The sequence below is a fragment of the Cyanistes caeruleus genome, chromosome 6 (genome assembly GCF_971803275.1).
Source record: "Cyanistes caeruleus chromosome 6, bCyaCae1.hap1.1, whole genome shotgun sequence".
Taxonomy (NCBI): domain Eukaryota; kingdom Metazoa; phylum Chordata; class Aves; order Passeriformes; family Paridae; genus Cyanistes; species Cyanistes caeruleus.
Genome location: NC_141706.1, coordinates 6,986,675 through 7,014,599, shown reverse-complemented (window position 1 = coordinate 7,014,599; position 27,925 = coordinate 6,986,675). Strand labels below are relative to the sequence as shown.

Sequence of the window (27,925 nt, the reverse complement as noted above, 5' to 3'; positions counted from 1 at the left end):
AATCATCAGATAATAAGAAAGCTAGGAATAATTTAAAGAATATCGCACATCTACAAGATATTTACTCTTTTCCTGAAGTTTTTTTAGTGGCTTGTTTTTTGACAGTAGTCTTGTGTTTCACTTCAGTTATCATCCCAAGGCTGTCACCTTCTAGTTTCCTTCCAAATGGATGAATTTCATCAAAAAACAGATAATCATAACAAGTACTGCAACTACTTAAAAATCTTACTTTATTGATTATCCATTAATATAAACTAATTTAAACCTTGCAATCGTATGTCCAAAAGATGTTTTTGCTATCAAAGACAAAGAGAAGCAATCTGATTTTTCCAACAAAAATATTTGTAGTATTTTCTACTCAATATGTTTCAGTCTTCATGCATGTTTGCTGTAAGGCTTAGGATCAGCTACTTGCAGAGTTTGGTACAAGTTTTCTGCTTCACTTTGTAAAGTATCATGAGCTGCCACCTGTCATTGTCCAGAATTCTTCTCTGTTTTCCATCAAATTCCCAGATGATTTCTGGAAAATTCCCCTCCTGCTTTCTACAAGTGCCCATCCATACCCCAAATCATAGAAATTTACCTCATTCTTTGCAGGAGTGTATGCCACTGTTTTAAAGGAATATCCTCAGCTTTCTGGGAAATTTTCCACTTATTCCACACTTTCCACAATTTTCCCCATGCCCATAACTTGGCATGGGATTTCTGGGAATTCCCCCTTTGCTTTATAAGACTTCCTTGTGTGCTTTTGGGGAATCCACAGCCAACTACCTAGAAATTTTAAGTGTGTTGTTGAAAGTATTCACTTTGATTGCTCTTCTACTTTTTCTACTTTCCACTTTCTAGGCCATACCACTTCATTTTTCAGGAAATTTCCCCTTTCTCTGCAGGTATTTTCCTCCACGTGTTTTTTGGAAAAACCTCCCTCTGTTTTCTAGGAATTCTGTCCTAACTTTCAGGAATTTACTAAGTGCTTCCTAGAAAATTTCCCAATGCCTTCCCAGTTTCCCAGCTGCTTTTCATGCATTTTCCTACTGATTTCCAGAAATTTCACAGGTGCTGTCTTAGGAAACAAGACAAAGTGAGTGAGTAGTCACTCTGTAAAAACTACTGGTAAATAAAACCAAAAAAAAAGAAACAAAACCACCTTCCATGGTGCCTTTGGCTTGGGAATTGCAAAAATTGTCCATAGCTGAGAACTTACATATTAAAAACTGTTCTTAATGAAGTGGCAGTTCCTGAATATAATACTGAAAAAACCCCACAGCCTCCCAAGCATATTTTCTTTCAAAGAGTGTCATTTAAACAAACTTTGTCATGCATTTTCATAAAACTCCTGGGAGATCTGAAAGTGGATAGTGTTTAGATGCCAGTAACACATCTAGAGAGCTATGACATTTCCAATTGCTAGGGCTGACTATCCAATATAATTCAACATTGCTTTTGCAGTAGTGACCAACATCTATGGCTACACCATCTTCATTTTCCTTGCTGAGACTTTGTGTGTCCTCCTCCTACTCACATTTTCCACATAAGTCACAAAAGCAAATAATTGATTGCACATTCAGATATTTCTAATTTAGGGTGATTGTTACTTTATACCCATGTAGATGAATATAAAGAAATGTATATGTAGAAGTACTCCTGGAAGGGGATCCATTTATGTTGCTTTCCAAGATGATGCATTTAATTCTGAAATTTCAGTTTCAGTGCCTTTTTCAATTTTCTTTTTAGATTTACATGTAACAAACTCCTCCAACAAAAGCTTTTAAAGTTTTCAACTGAACAATTTTAAAGCCCAAAGAGAGGATTATGATACAGGATAAATATGTCTCCATCAATGTTAACTACTGCAGGAATGATAAGAAAAGAGACTGTACATCAATGAGAGTGAAATACTGAGAAATTAAAGACAATCAACTTCAAATCCAGCTTCAGCCTCAGTTTTTTCACCTACTATCTTTGTAATAATATTACCATTTACACACTTCTCTACATCTGAGGGGAACCATAATTGAAAAACATCAAGGTACAAGTGGGTGGGAGGAAAACCAGAAAATTGCTGATCACATGCAACCTCTGACTCCTAAAACAAAAGCTTTATGTTCAAAACACAATACCTTTAAAGCCTGTAAACTTAATCTGTGTTAGACTATTTGTAGGATTAATAAGTGTTTTAGGGCATGTATTTCTTCATCAGTTTAGACACTGGTAAGAAAATATATCTACTGGAGACATTCTTGCAGACAAACCTTTGCAAGAATTGGCTCAATCTTAAGGCATGATATCACATATGAATATCACTGTCATGTCACAACCATGACATCTTTTCAAAAAATTATATAATTAACCTCATTTATTACATTACCTGCAGGTAAAAAAAAATAATGTTAAATGTCTTAAAAATAAAACATTTTCAAAAGTTCAGTATTTCAGCGAAATTTTTTTTCAGCTTATCTTCTGATGAATGGATTATTTTAGGCAGTGAAATATTGTGCTGTGGAATTCCTGGCCTGCCTACTGGATGGAACTACCACCCCGTGTTTCCAGGAATTTCTTGGAAACCAGCACTTTTTATGACCATTGAAAAGAATGTTATGTTGTCTCTTGGGGGCAAGAGTTGAAAAATATTTTCTGTGGAAGACATTTTATTCTTTTCTTTAATATTTTTTTTTTAACTTAATGGGGAATTTTACTTTTTAACTTACTTTACTTCAGAGAAATGAGCACTGGTAACTGTAAAAGATGAAGAAACACCTAGTCTTGAAAACAAAAATACATTGCGAAGAAAATTAGGTCCAACTCCAGTCTCTTTACCTCCTCTCTCCATGTTGCATCCTCTTGTCACACCCAAGTCATGTGTGAACTTTGTGGCAACAGAGACAAAAAAAATATTGCTTGGTTCAAATGAAGCTGATTATGAGGTTCATTTTATGGTCTTCACTTCTTTCAGACATCTGTTCAGTTTTATATAGCCTGTGCCCAAATTAAATTAAAACACTGAGACTGGCAGGAATGTGTCCACTGTTCAGAGAAGTGGAATAAAACCTGAGAGATGAGGGGGTGGGTGGAACACAAAAGCCCTGTATTCTGTCTGCCATGCTGACAAGGCACTGGGTTGGCATAACACAGCATGCTGGTTTGGACAGCAGATCTGCAAAAACAAAAAACACACAGTCAAAAATGATACTTCAGCTTTTTTAGAATCACTGGGTGCATTCAGAGATGGAAAAAGCACATTTTTTTCCCACCAGACAGTACAAAACTATAATAGATTTTTCCTTCAAAGCAAATGGAATACAACACATTTTAAGAGGATTTCAAAATACTTCAAAAAACCTGGGAAGCATTGATCTGGAGCACCCAATAAAAAAGAATTTTTGCTTCTAACTGGCATCATGTGAGGACATCCTTCAGCAGTGCTGCCAAAACAGGGATAACAAATGCAAGGATTTCTGGGTACTCTTGCAATTCCCCTGGAGAGCTGATTTGCACATGATTCTTCCAAGTCTACTTTTCCCAAAAGAGAAGCTGCACAACAAGGCTCAGAGGGAGTTAAAATGCTCCAAAGAAGGAAAGCTTAGCTAAACATTTCCGGGCAAGAAGGTCAGAGCTCATTTGCTCCACAGCAGAAAAAAGAGAAGAAGCAATCTCTGAAGTGTTAGGGGATTAACAAGCCTTTTTGAAATACCAACAAGTTTCCCACCTTTAATAAAGAGATTCTTTAATAAAGAGACTCATTCTACCATTGCAAATGGCTACTGTAAGTGAGGCACAGGGAACTGCCTCCAACTGGCTCAACTCCTGCAGGACAGGGATCACAGTGCCGAAATTTGGGGTCATGCCTCAGAGAAAGCAGCTGCTCCCCATGCTGAGACAGCTGCTGCCCTGGGCAGTGACAAAAGCAGCACAGCTCACCTCTGGTGAAGGGGGCTTCAGTCTCTGGAGACCATGAGGGGGTGGTATAGTAGACACAGGGAGATATCAGTGAGCTGAAAGAAGGATCCAAGCTGCAAGAAAATGGAAAACATTGGCTTAAGCTGAGATCATGCAACCTGCATTCCCACAGAAAACAAGGACCAGGTTTTCAGCAGGCGTTCTGCGAAAGCTCCTCTGCTCCATTGCCTCTGATGAACCTCAAAGATAATCTCAGATGTCATTTCAACATCCTTAAGCCCTTTGGTTCCATCCTAGCCCCTCATTTCCCAGATCTAGGACTTTTCTATTTGAATGACAGGTGATTTATTAGAAAACAATAGTACAAAATACTTACATGGAGACAAAAACTACTTAAGAGAATGTTCTTTTCTGATCGAGTGCTTTTATCATGAGATAACTTCTAATCTCACTCAATAGCCTACGTTCTGCAATTTACATGAAACGTGATTAATACCCTATTTCCATATTTAAGTCTCTGACAATATTAATACTCTTAGTCCTACTATCTAAGAAATTTTTAACTGTAATATGATGAAGTTATTACAGTTCTTGATTCTCTGAAATGTACCAGGAAAAAAAATGTGATAACTAACACAAAAAAGAGATAAGCTTAATGATATGTAGAAATCTTTTTGTTCTCTTGAAGATGTTCTGAAAACATTTAAAAAGGGCTAAAATCCTGAATTTATTTTACATTTTTGCTTCTGAACAAAATTTTTGCATTAAAAAATTCTGACTGGAGTAAAATCTTCTGTTAATAAATCAATAAAGTGAAGGATATGTTTTTTTCTCTTTAATATTATCAATATGACAATTCAAGAAAAAGGAGGAATAGGAACTTTTTCACAAACACCTTTGTAAACCCTAGAAAATACTACTAGTTCAAAATAAATAAATCAACAAAATAAATAAATAAATCAACAAAATAATAAATGAGGTACAAGAAAATACTACAAGTTCAAAATAAATGAATCAACAAAACAATAAATAAGGAAGGGGCTTACAGCTCTCTTAATTTAGATTACTACCAATATTAAAAAAAAAAAAAGGAATAAAGAAAAAATAAAAATACAGATTTTACATTAGTTTTTGACTGAGATTTCCTATTCATGTTATTTTAATTCCCTCATGAGAGTCACGTGGTCTTTCTCAGAATCGTGTGGGTGTCAGAACCACAGGGCAAGACACCAGGCAAAGCCTACCCCATCTCTATGTGCCTAACAGATTATTTTGCAAGATTTTATTAATCTCCAAATCTAGAAGCTATAACATATTTAATTAACCAATTAAAGAATGAGCAAATGGTGTAGCAGACTGCCCCATGGATAGACAAAAATCTCAAACACTCCAGCAGTGAATTATCTGCCTTAACCACTCAGGGTAACTATGATAAAAGCACATTTTATACAACTTAGAGTTGTACAGGAGGAGCAGATTAATACCTGCCTCTTTTTAATATCATGTGACACAAACAGGAAAAGGGAGGAGGAATGTGACAGCTTTCAGCACCTAGAGGCATTTTCCTAACACAAATTGCTTTCTTTTCCTTTGTGAACTGACAATGTGACCAAAGAGAAATTTGAAGTTGTTTATCTTTCCCAACTCACAGGATTTTTGTAGGTGCTTTTGACCAAAGTTTAAACTGTAAGGGATCCAAGAAAATGAGGGCTCACATAGATGTGTTTAGCTGTTGCTGGTCAAGGTGGACATGCCAAGGGACACGATGTTGTCCATCATGGATAAAAAATGGCCATGCTGGGAGCTCCCTTGAACTTTCTGGTGTTGGAAGGTGGGAACTATGTGGCCAATATATTAGCATCTAACATTCTAGTTCTTTTGTTTCAATTCCTCCATGATTTTTAGCATCTGCAATACCTGAACTTGACTAAAAAACCTGAAGCAAAGCAGAATGCTGGAGTTCAACCCTTACTAACTGTTCACTTCTACTTTTGGCGGATCTGCTTCTAAATTGAGCTAGAAATTAAATCTTCCCTAAGCTCCTTTGGGAGCTGAGAAGTTACATCACCTTCCTGCTACAATTTTCCTTATCTGTTAAATTAAGATAACACCAGTTATCACAATTAATGTTCTAATATTATTACATGGAAATTGATTCATACAAGAAGACAAGTACTGCAAGAGCTATGAGTGCACACTGAGGCCTCATCCTACAGTTTTACTTATAAAAGAGCAGCACCTAGAACAGGAAAAAAATGGGGCCAGGACCCCATTGCAGCTTGCAATAAGTAAAGGCTCAACACAAAAGGCTTGAGCTATAAACCATATAAATAGTTGATTCTACTAGTTAATAAATTAACCATTTGTGAGTAGTCCATTTTTTGCCCTTAGTTTAAATGAAAAAGATGTAATTCCCAGAAAATGAAAGGTGAAATCCAAGGAAGCGTGTGAGAAATTCTTAGAAAGTAAAGGGTTTATTCCTCAAAAACCTGCAGAAAATTTCTACAAAACACATATAGAATGTCTGAGAAAGCAGAGTGTAAATTACTTGAATTTGCAGGAGAAAATATCTATGCAGCACAGAGAAGATTTCTAGAAGGCAGAGAAGAATTCCTTGAAAGCATAAGGAAAATTTTCTAGAACATGCAAAGTAAATCCCTACAAAGTACAGAGCAAAAAATCTATGAAGGATACCTCCCTAGAGGGGAGATTCCTCAGAGAGCACAAAGAAAATTCACAAAACATGGGAGGTTAAATTCGTAGCAAGCAGACAAGGAGAATTCCTGAAAACCAGAGATAAATTCCTGGAAATGAAAGAGGAAATTTACAGAAGGCACATAAGCGATTCCTGTAAATTGAGGGGAATTATCATGATGTAGCACAGGGGAAAAAATACAATAAACAAAACAAACTGAAAAAAACCACAAAATAACATAGGGAAATAATCCTGGAAAATGATGAGAAAATATAAGTAGAAAGCAGAAGCTGGCATTTCCTAGAAAGCACAGTGCAAATGCCTGGAAATCTGAGAGGTGAATTCCTAGAAAGCAGGCCAGGAATTCCTAAAAAACACATGAACACTTTCCTAGAGATTCCCAGAGCCAGGTGTGTCCTGTGCAGCACTACAGCCCTTTAACAGCTGCATCAGCTTTTGTCTGAGCAGGGAGCAGAAGCACTGGAATACTGGGTCACCCCTGCCCTCAGTGACAAAAGCAGAACTTGTCAGTCTGAGCCAAGAGAAAGCCATGGTTTAGGTCAGACACTTCTGGAGACTTTCTCTCCTAGACCAACACATTTGCTTTCTCCTGTGGCTGCTGAGATCAGAATCACAAAGGAAAGGAGGCAGAAGACAAGGGTGACCTTCTCTGTGTGTTGCAGTTCCTCCAAGCCTGGACACAGCTAAAATCCTGCTTTCACATGTATTCCAGACAGCCTCCCTTGTACCAGGAAAAAAAACAGCTCAAAAAACTCTTTCATTCTCCTCCTTTTCTTACCTCTTGATTTTGTTTAACATTTCTGTGCTATCCCTAAATTACACTGAGGATGCATGAAAGATACAGCGAACCAGTTTATTATCAGAGATTACAGACACTGGTCACTACTTAATCACCAGTTATGAGTAGCAGTCAGTAGTTATTAACACAGATATCTCTAACACCTTCATCTTTTACTTGAAGTTTTAAAATACTGAAATGGGAGATTTAGAGAGCCATGCGAAACAAAGGGGCACAAGATTCCCATTAAATTTCTTTGGTCAGTAAAATAAAGGAGGAAAAAAGCACATGAGGCTCAGCCTCAAATTAACTAGCCTTACTATAAGGAAAAAACTGAAGGGTCTGCTGTGGAGAGTTTGGTTTACCAGTCTGAAAAGCCTCCAGAGTTAAGAAAAAGACTTCACTAAATAGGAAACATTCATGTCTGTGCCACTGAAGACATCTGTGCTATAAAATCTGCTGTGAACAAGCTGCAATTTCTGTTCTGTACAATCCTGACGCCTTAGTCCCTGTTATAAAGACAGATCTCCCATCTGATCCCACAGCATCAGAGGGGGAAAAATGACTGTGGGATTAGATCCTACATTTCACTAGTTTATATTTATGGCCATTTACCAACACCAACCACTTACCACTTCTAGAACCTGTCAAATTACTCCATCCAACCACAGACACTCAAATACATTCATATCATTCAAAATGACTATAAAGCCAGTGAGGAGGTTCATGAATAAAGAGAAATTCTAGTGACAAGGCACAGGAATCTTAAAGCAATTCAAATTGGCTGTAAGACAAGGGAAAGTCAACCAGCGTGTGCATTTAGCACAAAGACCTTGAGTTGTCAGTACAAACACACAGACAGATAAACAGCAATTCTAACAACTGGTCAGCAACAAACACTCTTTGAATTAAGGAACCTGTCACAAAGAGATGGGGAAAGTCACCCATACCTTTCTTTCTTTAGTGACTTCTGAAAAGCCCACAGCAGAACCACAAGTGTGATTAAATAAATGTGGATTTCAGTTACTCCAAAATGTTTATGCTAATTTCAGTGAAGTCAGTGTAGTCACACTACATTTACACTCAGGTCAGTGAGATCAGCATCAAACCCTAAGTGACTAAAATCAACAGAGCACAGCAGCTGCTAATACCACTGCCCAAAAAATCACAATAAGCCTCAGGCATGCTATTATCAGATTACACGATTTCACTGTCAGGCTGAGGAGTTTGAAAAGCAACTACAAACTGTGGAGGATTTAATTTTCACAGGCAAATGATCTCTTCTTTCATTTAAAAGGACAAGATCATGTTGTTTCTTCAAAAATAAAACTTAGTTTTGTTCTTCTCTTGTGAAATGATAGATAGGAACATTCTTCCCCAGTATTTTATGAGATAAAACATTTTATATGTGACTGGAATGTGAAGAACAGGGAAGTTTGATTTTGTTTGGGAATGCCAGAGAATTTGCCATGCAAAACCAGAGATTACAAGCTTACAATTACAAGTGACATAACACTGTAAGGAAATTCTGCAACTGCCAGAAACAGTGGCCACAAGTTTATTTAGTTCTTAGTGAGAGTAAGATATAAAAACAGATCCACCCTTCCAGTATCAGACTGAAGCTTCTTCTCTTAATAAAGATTAATATGATTACAAAAATTATGGTTGACAAAAATTCTAAGTAGTAAGTGAATGTGTTATGGTGTACACTCAGTACTTCTAGAAATCTGACAAAGATCTTTCTTTAACCCCACCAACACTGGAAACTTTTATAAGTGTTTAATTTTTATAAGTGTTTGACCTTTTCATATTCTGATGGCATTTTCCACAATCTTCCAGACTTCCTCCTTTCACTCTGTGCATTTCAGAGTGCTGGGCTAATCACTCTTAGTAAAGTAGACACAAAACTTCTCAGCTTTCTAGATGAAACAAAAAAAAATTTTTAAAAAAATCAACAAATATACTATCTTGAATCATTTAAAACAGCCTTTTTTAGATTGCTTGCACTTGCTAGTTAGGAATATTTAGCAAATCAGAGGTCAAGTTTGCAGTTTTTGGCAAAATAAAACCCACAAGCACAGACTAAAGGGGACATAATTTTTCACAGCTCTGATTCAAGATTCCTGGCTGCCTTTCTGCACTCACAGTTGTCCTACTCCTAGCTTGGCAGAAATACAGGGTGAATGTTCACACTCACCAAGTGCCAAGGCAGCCTGCAATGCTCAAAACCAGAATTGGCAGTCTAGTCAACAAAAGGAATTCATTCTGACTTCATCAGAACTGGACCAGCCACTAAGACCCAGTTCAGTAGCCACCAGTGACCACTGCACTTGCAGCTCTCAAAGAAGGATCCCAAACTAGCAGCAAACCCCCAGGACTGGGAAACAGTGAAGGAAATACGTGGGAAAAGCTCTGTGTTTGGCAGCCTAGAACAGGCAAACAGCAGCTCAGACAAGCAAAATGCAATTAATGGTTGCCTGCTGGGTTATGTTTTATATTTTTTCCTGTGCTCAATAAGTAGAATGCCCAACCTGAAGCTGTGACTGAAAAATGTCTCAGTGCTGACAGCCACATCCCTGGCCATTCTCTTTGAGGTTGTGACATTCGTATAATCTGTTAGGCAGCTATCAGCACACAGGCCTGCCAAAAGCATGTTTCATTCAACAGTCCTTTGGGCTTATCAGCAAATTCATGAAAATCTTTAGGTAAGACAACCTACACTAAGTTGTTACAGTAAATAATAGCAAGCAGTGTCTTACACATTTACAGAAAACCCTGCCATTAACACTTTTTTGTATATGAAATAAACATCATATCAATGAACATATCATATTCATTATATATGAAAAAAACATGATTTTTAGACAAAAAAAAACCCAAAGCACCAAAACTTAGGGTAACCACTGAGATACACACTTTATCAAAATATTATTATTATCAAAATATTTTTACGTACAAAATATACACATGAATAGATCCAATTGCACATCCAGAATAAGTGCCCTTGTAGTTCAGTTACATTCTCTTCCATTTGTCCAGATTTTTGGCATTAATGCATTTTGCCTCTGTCATAATGCACAGCCATGGGAGTGCTCAAGGATTTTGTTAAAGGGGATAAAATATCAGAAGCCATTGCTGTCATTTATTAGGTCCAGTTCTAACATCTCATGGAGCTGGGCATACCAGCAGGTGCTGATAATTTTCATTTCCTTGTATTTAATATTGCTGAAAGAAAACATTGCATTTATTAATAGGAAAACATCCGTTTCTCCCCTAACATTTTCTGTAAGATTTTTTAAAGCTAATTCTTCTCTTTTTTTTCCACACAAAGAAAGTTTAGCTCTGAAATTGTCTTTCATCTCCTGAGATGTGATCCTACATCTACTCTGCAGGTAGAATTTTATGTGAAGTACACCACAACATAAAAGACAAATCCCTAGGTTCGAATCACTGGAAATGCCTCTGCCTAAAAAAGTCAAATGCAAAGAAAGACCTTCATACAAGAAATATGGTTGATTGCATGTACACATAATTTCACTGGAAAACGCACTGAAAATATGCAATTTTTATCACCAATTTCAATGTGTTATTTGATGCATATATTTATGTTGCTATACATTTAAAAAAATAAAAAATTCTAAATTACTTTTTTATCTTTCATTTTGTTCAAATGTTTCACAACTTAAGCCTATAGTATTACAAGGCTCTTCAGGAGACTTAAATAGTATTAAAATACTATCTTCAATTTGAAGGGCAAAATACGTGGAAAATTAAGGTCACATAATGTTTCAGAACCTAATTGAGTATGGATTTCTGCTTGGAGTACTTCAAGCAGAAACCACAGTAATCTTAAATCTGTCTCTGCTAGACATAATAAGTTTTAAAAGTTTGAATGAATTTCAGAATATGTTTTGTATACCCTGTAATTTCTGAGCCTGAGCACAAGGCATTAAGTTCAGAATACTCAGCTGCCATAGAAGAAAAAAATCATTCAAATCACAAGCACTTACAGGACATTAAGAATAGGCAGCTGCAGTAATAGATTTTGAAGCAGCAAATACAATGTTAATTTCTTGCACTAGTGTTTAAATATACATAAACACCACTGAAATAATGGGGCATGGGATTATTAAAACTTGACACGCTTAAAAGGTGTACACAACCAAACTCAAAAAATAATCTGCATCTGGCACTTATTGCTTGACTTCTTGGATGATTTTGATGTCATAGATTATTTCCTAAGGGTGATAACTCAGAGCATAACACAGAATAGCCTAAAACATCTAAAGCCTAAAACAGCCTAAAACATCTTCAGGCTAGGAATATTTTACAGTATGCTGTAATAAATTTTTTTAATACCTGACCTCTCATGGTCAACATCAGCCAAGAAAAGCCACCAGACATTCAGCCCCCAGGAGACCCCTGAGACAGCAGAGCTCACAGGGAAGACTCTGTGCTACTGCAGCTTCCCACAGTCTTCTCAGCAGCTCAGGGGGCAGCATGTGGACAAGAAGCAGATTTCAGAGCTGTGACCAGGTATCAGGAATTCCTCTGCCATTCCAGCTACCAAATGAAGAGTCTATCTCTACCACTTGGCCAGCAAAACCATGCCTTTATAAAATAATCTGAGATGCCAGATGTGGAGAAATTAATTGCCAGTGATGACTTACTCAGCTGCACTGCAGAGCCCCCTCCTGCATTAACCCACTTGTCCATAAAAAAGGGAGAGGACAGCAGTTGCCTTTGCCTAATCTGAACCAAATTTCATGGAAAAAGAGAACCTTACTGAGGTATTTACATCAGTTACATTAACAATCCTCCTGAAACCTGCAGACAAGCCAGGAAGAAATAAATCCAAAGGAATATGATGTTGCTCACAGTGCCTTAAATAAGCAGAAAGTGTTCCTCACACCAGTGTCACATCAAAGATTCACAATGCCACAAACAAGTCTAAGCGACACTGAAGAGTTTGTCAGATTCTTATGCAAGAAACCTGGGGTGCACAATAAACATGGATTTTCCAAAGCAAAATCCAGAATGAATGGATCTCCAAAAATCTAAACAAGAATGGAGGTATTAGTACCATTTCTCTCAGTTGTGTTCCCCATATAGAGCAGCTGGGAGAGGCCATTACCATTGAATGTGTCAAAAAACACTGAAATAAAGTCCTAAAAATCCAGAGCATTCTATATAAACCTGCCCAAGGCAAAGGTGAGTCAAAACCATGGCACCAGGGTCTGTAGACACCTGGTATTTCTTTGAACACTGCAAGAAATCCATGACATGCAGTTAAGAATGACAAATTAACACAGGTAATGTGTTAATCTTGGTATGTATTGGAAATTCCAGCACAGGAACCTGAATGCATCACCATTCGGTTTTCACACAGGGGAATAGCTGCAAAATCTTCCCCTTTTTGTTTGTTTTTTTGTCATTCAATCAGGTTTGTATGACACAATTAAAATTGTGCTTTAATACATTAGGAACAATGCATTGAATTTGATGCCAAAATTATGTGGTGGTTACAAGCATGATTTTTAGCAGTCATTTAACACCTACTCCAGAATGGCCCAGCTGTAGTTACTTAGACACTTCATAAAAATTCATGAACCTAAACTCTAAAAATAACTTTAAATATTTAAGAAAAAATAAACTCAATTTCCAGCAGCCAGTCACAAATACATAGAATCTGCTTGTCAAACATTTTGAATCATCTACTGCATCATTTAGTTCACCCACAAGGTGGCATCTTTATTCTACATTTCCTTTTCAATAGCCTAGAGAGGCTCAAGCTATCCTTTATAAAAGGTGATGTGACCTTGAATGAAAAGTGGAGGCCACTGTACAATGATGTGTTAGAATTTATATTCAGAAATCATCAATATTTCTTCCTTTCAGATCAAACATTTACTGATTTTACCATTGAGATGGGGATCAATTTGCGAGTCATGGCATCCAGTTCAAAACTTTTCCTGTAGTAAATATGAAAGAGAAATGTCTTAGATGTGATTGCAGTAAAATCTCTTGGTATTTTGTGCACTGATACTTGGTATTCTCAGTGTTAAAACTTTCATAATGAAAACCCTATAACTTGCATAAAGCTAGCTTAAACATGTAAAGCCAGCCTTAAACCTGTCTGATACCAATCAAAACAGTTCAGTCACTCAGCACGTACACAAAAAATCTCAATTTTAAATGCTATCTAAGGTTTATCATTAAAAAATTAAATCAAGCATCACCTAAACATGGGCCTGCAAAAAAAAACAAACACATTCTTCCTTGCATGAAGTGGCATACCAGTACATAGATTACATAGGCAAATAGCTATGTCATTATGTATTTAAAATGAATTATAAAATTGCAAGTAATTACAGATTTCGCTGGGTCTCTGAAAATGCACTAAAGGTAGCACCAATTAAAATTTATTTTTCTACATGACAGTAAGGCAGATTTTAATGAAAAGTCACAAATGAGGTAATTATATTAAGTAGAAGGAAAAGGTAAGCAACCAAATATGCCTTTCTCCCCTAAAAGTTATGTTAACCCTGCTGTCTTGTTTTCAGTGCTGTTCTTTTCCATTTGGTTTTCTGCCACAATCAAATGTATGTATTCCTTAATTCCATACTTTGTTATCATGAACTGGGAAGGTACCAATTTCTCTTTAACATTAAATAAAAAAGTTCCCAGGAACACACATGGTTTAGTGCACACAAACACATGCTCAGCTATCTACTTTATGCAAAAATCTCAAAATAACATCTATAATCTCAAAGATTGGCTCTCAAAGATTGGAAAGGGGGAAAGGGTACAAAAAACTGTTCCTAGGATCTTCCAGAGTGTACCACATTGGTGCATTTACTTAAGATATTCCTTGAAAATGAAAACTCAGTGGTACTAAATTAAATGTCATTCGTTTTTACTGCCATCAACATGCAGTTTGAACAGTCGTAAAGTGCAGAGATCTATCAAAATTTAAGAATACAAACAGGGGCATGTGAATTATGAGAGCAGTTGTAAGAAAGTTATTTACTGAAGAGAAATGTCAAGAGTAAAAATTAATTCTTACCGTTACTTTACTTTTCAATACAACTGTCTATATTCCTCAAAGGTTGCCTGCCATCAAATTTAATGCATTTGTTCCAAACTTCTTCAACTGGAAGACCCCTAAAAGTTTTTCAGTTAAAACACAAGTCATTGCAGAATTTTTGTACAGATTGCTGTACAAAGAATATGAAGTGGTTTCCATAGTTTAAAAAACTAATACAAATGAAATAAGATATGCAGGTAGAAAGCACCCTCTTACATAAATATTTATCTTAGTAGGCATTGGGCTGTGGCAATGAAATAGTCTCCAATAAAATATATGTACCTGTTGTGATGGCTTATTAAAGACTTGTTCTAATGTAATTCCCCACCCTCCCTCTAAACCTCTGGTTTGCAGACAATATATGATAAGAGAAATCATCTAAAAAATCCAACCCTGTAACCTTTCTATACCTACATGCTAAAAACATGAGAAATTTGGCAAGTCCAAATCAAGACTTTTCTGCCTTGGTTAAGGAAGCAGATGAAAATACTGTTTCAGTGCAAAGCAGCCAACAAACAAGGAAACAATAAAATAAAAACATCCCACAAATAAAAAGTCCATTTGGTTGGTTTTCTGGTAGGTACAGGAGCACGAAAAAATTAGCAGCTGTAACTTTCATAAATAATAACTAGAATAACTAAATATAGAAATAATAATAATATAATATATTAATATATATCTATGTAGATTTATCTATATTAATAATATATAAATAATGATAATAAACCATAAATATTAACTTTAATTTGAGTTTATAATTTATTATTTTAGGAACATTTAGGGGGAAAAAATAAATATCTGCAAATTTATGAGCTGGACTAAAATAAGAACAGAAGAAAAGAGAGTTTTGTAATGTGTGCATTTTCCCCGTACGTCCAGCCATGGTTAACAGAGAGGGGTTTATTTGAAAGAAGGACCTTATTTAATTTATTTTTCTTAACTACACACATGAGTCCAACTCCTGAAGTATTTTAAGGTGGACTTGAAACCCTTCTGTTACCATAAAGGAAGGTGAGGGTTTCAATGTGATGTATGCAGCTACCACAAATCAAGGAAAGATAAGTAATGAAGGCCCTTCAAAGCTGAAGAAAAGGTCTTTTTGCCACAGAGATAGACAAGTGCAGTAAGGAGTTAATCAGGGCTTGAAAACTGATCTATGTTAAATAGGAATGTAACAAAATATTCTATATTTTACTGACACCAAACATGGATAAAGACAATAGTGCCCTCACCCCTCCACTGGACCTTTGACCTGGGACAATCTGAATGATCAAGTCCAATTCCAAGCAGTGCAGGCAACCACACTAAGAATGCTTACTTCAAAATAATCCACAAAACAATCTATTTAAAACTATATTAAATACTCTGTACATGCTGTTTCAATAGCATCTCTACATTTGGTATCTTGCCCAGAGCTCTGAGAGCAGGTGTTCCCAATTTCAGTGATGGATCCAATGTGGATCCATCCATCCTGGATGCACTTCTGAGTATTAATGCATAACAGCATCATTTGTTAGCTATTGCTAATTAGTACCTCTAATGAAAAATGCTAGACACAAAATAGGCTCCTTCTCCAGGTGAAGACATCTCAATGTCTAGAGAAATTAAGTGGTGTACAAAACCTACAGTTTTCCTCCCAGCTGTGTTAAATATTAGGCTATCAGGAATACTTTTCCCACACCAAAAAAAGAAAAAAGGAAAATTATTAATTGTTTCCCTACCTATCAAATTGAAAGCACATACAAATTCCCACTTCTGTTTTGCTGAAGTATTCAAAAAAAACCCACTTCTTTTTGGCAATTATTTCTCAGGCAAGGAATGATGATGAGAAGATTCTGCTTGCCTTGTGGACCAAAGCTAACACAGAAAAAAATTGGTTTGGAAGTCTTACAGCTTATGTAAACATATATAATGTATTTTTATGGTAACAATTACCGTGTACTATAAAAATTATAGAATGATAGAACAGGTTTTTCTTTTCTGTCCCCTCAATACTGCCAAACAACACTTGAAGCATATACCTTGATAAAAACTATATTCAAGAACTGTAAAAACCCTAGTTTTCAATTCACCTGAGTATCTGTTCATGTCTAAAGAGATCACAAACACTCTCAGCAGCACTTTTGATATATAACCACCTTTCATTTATAAGGAAATATGACTTTTTTCCTGATTAGGATGGCCATGCTAAGTAGATACAAAAATAATTATTTAGAGGCTATGTTTACTCTGTTGGAGCAGCAAATGTTCTTTTAAAAATGGTTCCATATGCAGAGAGTTTAAATTCCTGCCATGTGATGTTCTAATAAAGCATATCTGCAAAATACAGAAATGTTCTTCCATTGCTGAGCCAATGGGGAGCAAAGAAAAACTCTTTGAACCCTCAGTTAAAATTTTAGAGGGTAGAAGAAACAAGATAGGCAGGTGTGCATATTAAATGTCACACTATGTTACTGCAGTTTTAGAAAAGTATTAATTTATTAAATATTTAGTTTATGTATTTTTCTTTTCACTTCAGTATTAATTACCACTGCACCTGACCAGTGTCAGGTACTGCTTCAACAATCTTCTTACAAGTTAGGAAGTTAAAACCATTTGGTACATGGCAACCTAATGGACAGAAAATTTAAATGAACCTGGTCTGACTTCACTAAATTTAGGGGTTTTATTATAATTACATGAAGCAAAATCATTCTGCAATGCAAATAAGACAACTCTACCACCATTACAGGCATCACAATCATCCATGAGTAGATTAAATTTCAAGCCCTCTCTCACAGCAGTCTAAGATGATCCTCTCTCAAATGCAGTGATGTGGATGAACACATTTCAAATCCAACATGACAGAACTTATAGACAACTTACAAATAAAATCTCTTGGAATTGAGAGGTCATGTTTTCTCAGGCATTCTAAGACAGATAATTTATACCTTGTGATGGTTCAGAAAAAAAAATAAAAAAATAAAAAGCCCAGGCAAAAATTACAGGACCTGATCCTTCTCCTAGACCAAGTGACCAAAGTTTATTTACTTTAATATGCATGAAAATACAAAATTATGAAATATTAAAATCCTAAAATTACTGATATTTTGTGTGCTTGTGTCTCTGCTCAGTTTATATGTTCAGCACAATAAAACCTCAGTGCATGTGAGCACACTGACAACTTTTAATGTTAAAAAACATGAAACTGTTGAATAAGACTTTGCAAAAGACAAAAGTATTCTTGTCCAGCATTCAAGGCTTCTCCACAATGTGCTTGGTACAGCAGGCTGGAATTACACTAACACAAGATTCAACATTGGGAATCTCAGGAACCTGCAGTTTTAGCAACTTCTCATTCATCTACTGATCCCCCAAAATGTTTAGGATTTACTTTAAGAAATATCATTACCAACATTCAAACAAAAAATACTCCACTGTGCAGCCAGCAGTTATGGAAATATGAACTACAAAAAAGTGTCATAACACAAATTATCTGGAAGCAATTAGTATTTGCTAGTTTTGAACACAACTGAGTGCTCTAATGCCAAAAGAAAAAGTACCAGAAACACCAGAGGAGCCTGTCCTTCAAAAGATATTTGCATAAGAAATGGCAGTGGGAGAAACTTTACACTCCATCTCCCTCCCGCCTCAAGTATCTTATTCCACCAAGTATATCAGCAAAGCTGCCACGAGCAGATGCTAACACTGTAATTAATTCTCAGGACCCTTTTGTTTTACTACAGGGAACGAACGTGAAATAGTTGGGTGAACTAAATTGAGCATCAAGTACATTCAGTTGCTGATGGCAAATTGATTTTTTCACAGCAGGCTATCAGTACAATTTCAGACAAGCATTTCATTAAGACACAGCATACATAACTCCTTATAACTTTGAACTACCTTCAGCACAGCATTAGGATCAAAGAACAATCAAGTCTTTGAGACTATTCTTAAAATAAAAAATGGACACTTGACATCATGTTCCCCAGACAGAGGAAAACAAAAATCAAACTCCAAAAGCTTGCTTGTGCAGCATTTAAGTTTGCTAACAACAAAAGTGGCATGAACTCTTGAGTGGCAATTTCTATGTGAATCTCCCAGTTTTTTTTTTCTTAAAAACACCTGATGTCAGCTCTAGATGAAAACCCACACAATACCTGCTTTTTCCAAGTGGCTTGTCACAGCAGTGCTCATCTAACAATTAGGCAGTGAGGACAGCTGACTCCGCAGCACAGCACAACATGGAGAAATATTCTCTCTAGTGTCTGGCAGGCAGGTAAGTCATTCCTCTGCACCCTTCCTGAAGCTCATTGTGAGGATGAAAGCAGTAATCGAGCAATATCAAAGAAAGAGGACTCTGAGCAATGCTACTCACACAGTTTAAACCCCAACATGAAATCTCTCCAGCTCATCCCACCAGAAGGTCTCCTACAAGCCATAGCACCCTTGAGTCAAAGCAGGAGCCTGGAAAGAATCTGGGCAGGATAAATGAAAAGTGGGATCAAAACTAAAAATGCAGAAAATAGTATTGCCGCAAACTGATCCTGAATTTTTACATCTACTTAGACAGTCGAGTGTTTTAGCTATTCGATTTGATTCTCATTTGGGTTCAGCAGTGACTAAAGTTGCTCCAAATTAATAAAACTTCAAACTAGCAAACAGTTCATGCTGAATTCCTGTTCAAGGAAAGAAAATAAAAAGGTTCAAGTTAGTATTTCCTCCAAGTTCAGTTCAATTATCTGTACTTACATAAAAAACAGTGGGGAAAATGCTGCCTTGTTTGGTGTTTTTGCTTTAACCTTTCAAAGAGGGTTGCTGGGCCTCAACTTAATGAGAATTTTTAGTTGAAAGCTCAGCATTTAAATGCTTTCCAGCTTGCTGCCAGAAATGATGCTGAACTCTATACAGCAACAGAAGCTACCACATTATCTTCCTCTTCTATTCATTTCCTGTCCTGCCCATCCCACGGAGTCTAATCTCACACGTGCCAAAACTTCCTATTCCTTCCTCCATTCCCACTCTGCTTTTCCATCACCTCACCTGGCACTCAGCTGCATCTTTATGGACTCCACACAGTCATTTCTGTGATGCTCTTTTCCCCTTAGTTCTACCTCTGATCCAGTATTTCCCAGTGCTTCACTCCTGTTTGTTCTCTTTCACCTTCTTGATATTCTCTCTAAAAATCATCCAAACTCCAAACCCAATGGGGGATATCAGAGATATCTTTGTTGTGTCAGTCCAACCCTGAACCTGCAAAGGTTTAGTAGAGCCCACAGTCCCACGCTCAAGTGAGTGACAGGTAGTAAGTACATTTAAAATGAGCATCTATAAAATAAATATTTGAAACAGTCCTGTAAGTAAAACATAAGCAGTTAGTTTAAGGGGCCAAATTAGGACCTGTTGGCAGACCACTGCTGATTTTTCATAATTGCAGGGCGAGTTTAATTTTTCAGAGCTGGAATAAAAAAAATTTAACAAAGAGTTTTAGATGGCTTGTTTTGTTCCTTTTAACTCAAGCTAATTATTCTGTGTACTTGACTGTTTTCTTAAAATGCAAATTTGATGCACAAAAATATGTCAATATGGGGAAATTCATTACTTTTTCCATATGAAGCAGTTCAGGCAAATATCTAGCTGTATATAAAAACTCAAAAAATGCAACTAATAAATCACAACCAGAGTTTCCTCAGTTCTGTTACAGTTGCTTAAGATGATGAAACAAAACACTTACTTTAATTGGTTGTTCTTTCTACACAGTGCTGTTTTCCCTGTGAGATTTCAAATGATAAGTAACTGGAAATTAGGAAGAGAATTAGTCCATTATTCTGCAGCAATGACACAATGATTAATTATATTAACTTACTGCCCCTTCTGCTTTCAAACCCTACAGTCATAAAATTAGTTTTGTTCAATATTCCAGAAGGGATATGAAAATTAAATTTACACAATTTAACAAAGTCCTGCAGGAAAGCCATACTCATCTAAGATAGTAGATGGATGGATCCTCTAATTTACAATAATATGCAGATGGCACACCTACCCCTTACAGAGCAATGTGCAGATAAGGAAGCTTCCCAAATGGCTTGGAAAAAGAGACCATGAAAGGACATAGGTGGAAATAGATCAGGCAAGTCTGAGCTTGTGCATCCTCCTGGAAAGCACTCAAAAACTTTCCACTGTAATTCCCCTACTTAATAATTATAATTTCATTTACCTAGTTCTTTTTAAACCACGTAATATTTTAAACACCTTGAGCATTTTCTATGCCCTAGTGAATATGAAATAAATGAAAGGCTATTAGGGTCTAGGGAGCCAGATGGTGAATTAAAATCACCGCCACACCAACCCAAATCCTCACAACCCCCACGTTTCTGTTAAATAATACATTTCAGGAAGAGCACATTACTTTTGAGGAACAATGCTTCTGCCATATTTTCAATGCTGGAAAACACTCAGATGCAATCCTACCTTCTCCCTGCGTGTCTTTTGAGTGACATAATGTTACATCTTTCAAAAATTGTTGCTATTCATTAACTGACTCTTTTTTTTTCCTCTAGAATTATGAATAATATCAGAGATTTGGAACACTAAATACATATCTTAACCCCAGAAGAGCTATGCAACAGAGCCAGACTCAGCAGCTAACCTTTGTGTCTTAGCCCCGACACTGTTTACTGGTTCCAGAATATCAAAATAAACTGACTGCAAACAATCATTTCCATCTCTAAATGAATAATACAAAACAAAACAAACCTTCTATGCAAAGAATGTGAGGGCTTTATAGGATCACAGTCTGCACAACTATGGAGAAAATAAGGAATCTGAATGTTTGTACTGCCATATAATCAGAACGTAGCTACATTATTGGGAAAGAGGAGAAAAAGTAGCAGTAAAGTTAAAAGACTTATTTATGCCTTGATTTGAAAAGGTGGCATTTCACATTGCCAACACACTGTACTTCAGTCAAGTAACTCTTAGATGACCTTTTCTGCAATATCTGGATAAACTGGATTATTACAGGCAAACAAAGAGAGTTAGCAATGCACATTACCCAATAATAATTTTATCAAAATTAAACCCTGTACTTTATTGCAAATTCAGTTCATAATGAAAACAGACAGACTGTTAAATATGAGAGAATACCAAAATATTCAGCTGGTAAGCCAGAAAAATCTAGACACTTACAATTTATTAATTACCTCTCTACTTTTTAACTCATTTAAAGCAAACTCCATGACCCATAAATCACTTTTGACATGTAAATAAACTCAGAACCATCCAGGAAATCCACCCGTGGTTCACCCAGGACTGGAGGGACAAGGCTGTCCCTGCACACAGGACACATCCTGCTGGAGAATCCATGCCTGGTGCTGTGTGTTTGTACACCCTGTTCACTCACAAAATTCTGTGGGAGAAGTGGAACAGTAGGAGCTACTGCATGGGCTGCCTGTAACAGAGACTCTACTCCTTGGCATTGGCATTATTAAGACCCAGATAAGTTTATTTTAGGAAAAACCCCAAGAAAACAATACTCTTAAGGAGGTGTTTCTAATAAATGTAAGTACTATTCTTAAATGATAGCATTCATTAGGAGCATGACACATAAGGTACTTCAACTAATTACATTTATTTTCCTAAAGTTAATCACCACTAGAGAGGCAGCAAACATCACATCAATTCTTGTGCCTGCAGTCAGCTCCCAGCCCAAGGGGCAGCACCTCTGGGGATCAGCATATTAAAAGCTACTTTTATGCAGTAGCTATCCATTTTCTTTTCTAAGTCTTCCAACATTCTTTCCATGCCAAAAATAATGTCATTTTTCTTTCATAAGTACCAATGCCTGAAGTAACTGATTGAAACATATTTGATTTTCCAGTTGAAAAAAAGAATAAAAATAAATAAATAAAAGGTTCTATTTTTAAGTGTTTGTATTCTGCTCATTATACATTATGAAACTGGAATCTGAAGATGCTTGCTGCAGTCTCCCTGAGTTACCTCAGGGTGGGTTTTTAAGAGCTTGGCATCTCCTACCAAACCCACTATTGATTCCCAGGTTTGCTTCAGAAAGAATTAGTCCTAAAGAAGAGAAGCTTAAAAAGCCAGGCTTAAAGACATTCTCCCCAACCCTTGATATCATCATATTACACAGGACTTTGAAACCAGTATAATTCAAACAGATAAGCCACCTTGCCAAAGTTTACTATTAGATCTCAGATATTCACCCAGTTAGAAACTGAGATTTTTAGGACTCAGACAACAGATGCATCCATTTCTCCAGGTGGATTATTATGCATTCTTTGTATGCCAATGTAGTTGACATTATTTTTTTCCTGGAGAAAGATTATGAAATTCCTAGATGTAAAGACACGGGGATGTATTTGTCAGCCCTGGAGAAACTTGAAAACAGGTGGCTCTAATGGTGATTTAGTGAGAAAATGGGGTTTTCCCTGTCTTGCATACTATTTCATGGCATTCCCACTAAAATTTGACCACTTGTGGTCTCATTTTTTGAGGGGTATTAATTTTTTCCTTGCATGGAGTGAGCTTCAGGGAGGAGTCCCCATTTAGTGTTACAGTGACTCAGGCACATCACCTACAATTCTGTTCCTGGCTTGTGACCACAAGTACCAAAAGCTAAGAGAGCTTTTGCAAAAGCTTATTTAATAAAAAGCAGTGCCTTTCAGGCAAAAAGAAAAACTTAGAAAAAGACTTCTAACTTTTTTCAAAACTTAGGAAAAAAAAAACCAACTGAATAAGTATCCTTCAATTCCTCAACATTTGCCATCCCTGAGAGTTTGGGAAGAGCCCTACTACTTAAGCTATCTGTCTCTTGTCCTTCTGGGCACCCTTTCTAAATTACTTCAGTTTCAGTCTGAGAAAAAAATACATCACAGCAAGTGTAGCCTGAGGTGACAGTGAGTGACTCAGGTACCTCTGAGAAAAGGCCATTTCCAGTAGAAGAGGTCGCACATAACATGTCAGCTACATCAAAAAAAAACCTGCTTGTTTGACCACTGTGGCTTGTGAATCAAGAGCAACACAGGCTCCTCTAAGACCCCCACACTGCAGATTCATGTTCCAATCCACAGCTGCCAAACAAGTGCATTATTCCTGGCACATTGTCCCACCCCAGGAAAGGAGGCCAGGAGCCAGCTCACACAGCCACCTGACAGCCACCACAGCAAGAGTAGGACTTCATACAGGTGATGGCAAGGACGTGCAACCTAGCCCAGGCAGGGCTGTTCCCAGGGGAATTTGCCACACGGTCCCCAGACAGCTGTCTGCTGGCTAGCTGCCTCTGGGGCTCAATTGCACATGTACAATTTGCAGGTTCCTTTTACAACCTCTATTCAGATCTAAGAACATAACCATTTTGATATAACCTTTTCCAGCCCTTCTGGTGGTTGCTCCCAGCCTGCCTGCACTGTAACTTACCTTCATTTTGTCTGGGCTGAGCTGACCTGACTTGTACAGGGCCATTCTTTGTTTATTCCATTGGTAGCCTGCACAGAGGAGACTCACTGAATTGTCTCTGTGTCCTTCCACTGAAAGGTCCAAGTCAAAATTGTCTGTGTACCTTGCCAGAAACTTAAGACCAACAAAAGTAAACAGTCCTGTCAAATAAGGGGCATCAGTTAATAGGAGAATAAGAATTCAGTATTATGACAATATGACAACAATAGTGAGGCTAAAAGACAGAACACATCAAAGCCTCACACAGAAAATTATACTTTCTCTTCATTTTCTGGTTCAAAATGTTAAGCACAAGTAAAAGCCACATATGAAGAAAGGAACCACTGTGAAAGCTGCTGTGCTCCTGTCAGTCAGTACAAGACAATCTTGACCTTCATGCCACAATATTAAGCCGAAGTTCTTGAAAGGAAGCATTGTTTCAAAAGCCAGGCATTTTCTCAAGGGTGAGAAATGCCTGTTAAAGACTGGGCTGAAACCCCTGAGGTCAGATTACATTTGACATGTGACATCTAAACTTCTTTATCTGAAAGGGGAATTTAGAAAGCTCTGACTGTTCTGTGCTACTTAGCTGTGCTTTGAACAGAATCCAGCACAAGTGTGTACTAACAGAAAGTCCATGGGAAAGCTTTAGATAGGGCTTTAGATATCCTTGCTATTTATCTAAATATTTATCCTGTGATGTGTGAATACACCTGCTCCTCTCCTTTGGGCCTAAAGAGAGTTATTTTTATTTTCACTAGGTCTGGCATGAAATACACAGCAGATAAAGTGCCACCAGCCACCCTGCCCCAGCAACACCTGAGGAAACAGCTTCTCCGAGATGGAAAATTATGTATTTTATCATACAGTAGTGTGATTCTGGCAAGAGCCTAAATGTGGATGCACAGAAATTTTTAGACACAATATACAGAATAGGCTTATTGAGTGCCAGTATCTTTAATTGCCCTGACAGTGATAATTTGGTATTAAGAGCTGCAGTGTCACTGGCAGCAGATGAAATTTGGGAAGTATGGTTTGGGGAGAGACACCCAGGAATAAATGGTGGAGGAAAGACCAGACATGACCCAGCAGAGTGAGCTCTCAGCCCAGAAACCCAACTCTATTCTGAGCTGTATCCAGAGCCCTTTGGGTGAGGAAGGGGATTCTGCTCCTCTGCTCTGCTGAGACCCCCCCTTCAGTGCTGCACCCAGCTCTGGGGGCCCCAGCACAGCAAGGACCTGCTGGAGCAAGTCCAGAGGAGGCCACCAAATTTATCTGAGGGATGGAGAACCTCTCCTGGAAGAAACACTGAGAGAGTTGGGTTTGTTCAGCCTGGAGAAGAGGAAGTTCCAGGGTGCCCTAATTGAAGCCTACTCATACCTGAAGGGAGCTACAAGAGAGACGGAGAAAAACGGATTCTTTAGGACAAGGGGGAATGAATTTGAACTTAGAGTAGGTTTAGATTGGATATCAGGAAGAAATTCTCTACCTCTGAGGGTGGAGAGGCACCGGCACAGGTTGCCCAGAGAAGCTGTGGATGCCCCGTCTGCTCATGTTTATGTCCAGGTTGGATGGGGCCTTGAGCAGCCTGGGATAGTGGAAGGCATCCCTACACTTGGCAGGGGGATGGAAATTCCGTGATCTTTAAGGTCCCTCCCAAACCAAAAAAACCAAAACGTTCTATCATTCTATGAAAGGCTTGACGAATTTTTTTGTTGTTGTTGTTTTTGTTTTTAGCCAACCTGACTTCTCAGATCCGGAGAAGCGCCTCGCTCGCATCCATTTCCCAGCTCAAGTTCATCGGCACAGCAAAGGGCAAGCGGCAGCTCCACAGGAACACAGCAAGGTGTCCCCGGGCCCTTCCGCTCCCATTTCACGGTCCCTGCAGCAATCGGGATCCTGGAGCTCCATCTACTGGTGCCGCGGGACCGGCACGGGAGGAGGCGGCAGCCGGGACCAGGAGAGCCTACCCGGGACGCACTGGGGATGAGGAGGCCCTGCCCCGGGACACACCCGGGATGAGGAGGCCCTGCCCCGGGACACACCCGGGATGAGGAGGCCCTGCCCCGGGACACACCCGGGATGAGGAGGCCCTGTCCCGGGACACACCCGGGATGAGGAGGCCCTGCCCCGGGACATACCCGGGATGAGGAGGCCCTGTCCCGGGACATACCCGGGATGAGGAGGCCCTGTCCCGGGACACATCCGGGATGAGGACAGCCTGCCCCGGGACACACTGGGGATGAGGAGGCCCTGTCCCGGGACACACTCGGGATAAGGAGAGCCTCTCCCGGGACACACTCGGGATGAGGAGAGCCTGCCCCGGGACACACTGGGGATGAGGAGAGCCTGTCACGGGACACATTCAGGATGAGGAGAGCCTCTCCCGGGACATACCCGGGATGAGGAGGCCCTGTCCCGGGACACACCCGGGATGAGGAGGCCCTGTCCCGGGACACACTGGGGATGAGGAGAGCCTGCCCCGGGACACACTGGGGATGAGGAGGCCCTGTCCCGGGACACACTGGGGATGAGGAGAGCCTGTCCCGGGACACACTGGGGATGAGGAGAGCCTGTCCCGGGACACACTGGGGATGAGGAGAGCCTGTGCCGGGACACACTCGGGATGAGGAGAGCCTGCCCTGGGCATTGCCAGGTTAGCCGTACCCTCCCTGGGAAGCTATATATATATTGCTATGTAAAATATATCAGTTTCAGAGTCAGTTGATCAGCCCTGACACAGCAGAAATTGGCCTCTCACACCCCTCTTCCACTGAGGTGGTCACCAGCTTACCCCAAGTGAGGATAATCTGATCAAATAATCACAGAACAGCCAAGCCATAAGGGTAAGGCTCATTTGTGCAGCATCTCAATGAGAATTCAGCTTACAGCCATTTGCCAAGCACTTCTCATATCTGAAAGTTTTGATGAAACCACTCATATTCTTCAGAAATATTATGTGGGAGTTTTTATTGTTAATATCTATTTATATGGCCACAACTTTCTTTCCCATAATTGGTGCTTAAGGGTTAGAGAGACCTGAGAAAAACTGTTGCTTTGACAGTCTCCATCTACAAATCAACCTCCTTTGACAAACACTTTCAGCTTGCTTTTCTCGCAAATTTGAATCGAAGCACTATCTTTTTCTAGAAAGAAAATAAAGGGGGAAATTAACTTCCCTCTTTCCCCATAACACCAGATTGAGAAAGAGCTATCAAGAGATATATAAGCGCTAACTGTTTTCTACCGGGTACTTAAGGGAAACAGATGGGTACAATTATGGTTTTATGGAGGCCTTACCTAAAATGCTTACGCTCAGCTGCCATATTACAGTTTGATTCTCAGTTATAAATACATATATTAATCTTTGTAAAGGTCTGCACAGATTTTAAGCTAAGGGGGAATGTGCAGTGCCGTAGTTACCTCACATGAGGTAGGAGACCATGTTAAAACCAGGAGGTGCAAAGATGCTGGAACCCGCAGGAGGCAAATTCTCCTTGCTTAAAACGACTCCGATCGTGCTGAAGGCAGCAGAGGGAGCCAGCTGCCTTGCTTTGGAGGTACCAGCACTGCTGATGCCCTGCAGCCAGCCCAGCACCTGCTTTACCCCGTGAACAGTGAATCTCCTGTTCCCAGAGGCTGTATCGTTGTAGACAAAACATTAGGAAAAGCTGAGCTTTGCTCGCTGCATGATTAAAGTTTACTGCCCCATTCAGGCTGTACCACCACCTCTCGCAGTGAGCAGCACCTAAATGCTCCTCAGGAACCTGAGAAAATACCCATTCAATTGCAAAATACAACTGAGTGAGAAATAAAAAAACATCTCCATCTCTCCCCACTTTACATCTGTGTGAGAATTTTATCTTTTCATAAGAGCTGCAGAAACACCTTTGCTTAAATCAGTGAGTAAAGTTATACACAGAAATTCTCTGACCAAACCAGCTACAAGACTGCAGTGCCACCCTTCACCCCTCAAACCCCACCATCGCTATTGGTGTTTACTCACCTTCAA

The 27,925-nt window shown here is 38.6% G+C and overlaps 1 long non-coding RNA gene across 1 annotated transcript; it reads right to left on the bottom strand.

Annotated features, from left to right (window-relative positions):
• Positions 1 to 2,708: 2,708 nt before the first annotated feature.
• On the bottom strand, positions 2,709 to 25,901 carry LOC111930547 (uncharacterized). The gene is made up of 12 exons (XR_015287714.1): positions 25,656 to 25,901; positions 23,896 to 24,074; positions 21,214 to 21,316; positions 20,192 to 20,253; positions 19,501 to 19,710; positions 18,618 to 19,136; positions 16,200 to 16,335; positions 14,458 to 14,555; positions 13,312 to 13,363; positions 9,193 to 9,310; positions 3,919 to 4,010; positions 2,709 to 3,154 (listed from the first exon to the last, which is right to left on the bottom strand). It is a non-coding gene; the product is annotated as an uncharacterized LOC111930547 (long non-coding RNA).
• Between the last annotated feature and the right edge of the window lie 2,024 nt (positions 25,902 to 27,925).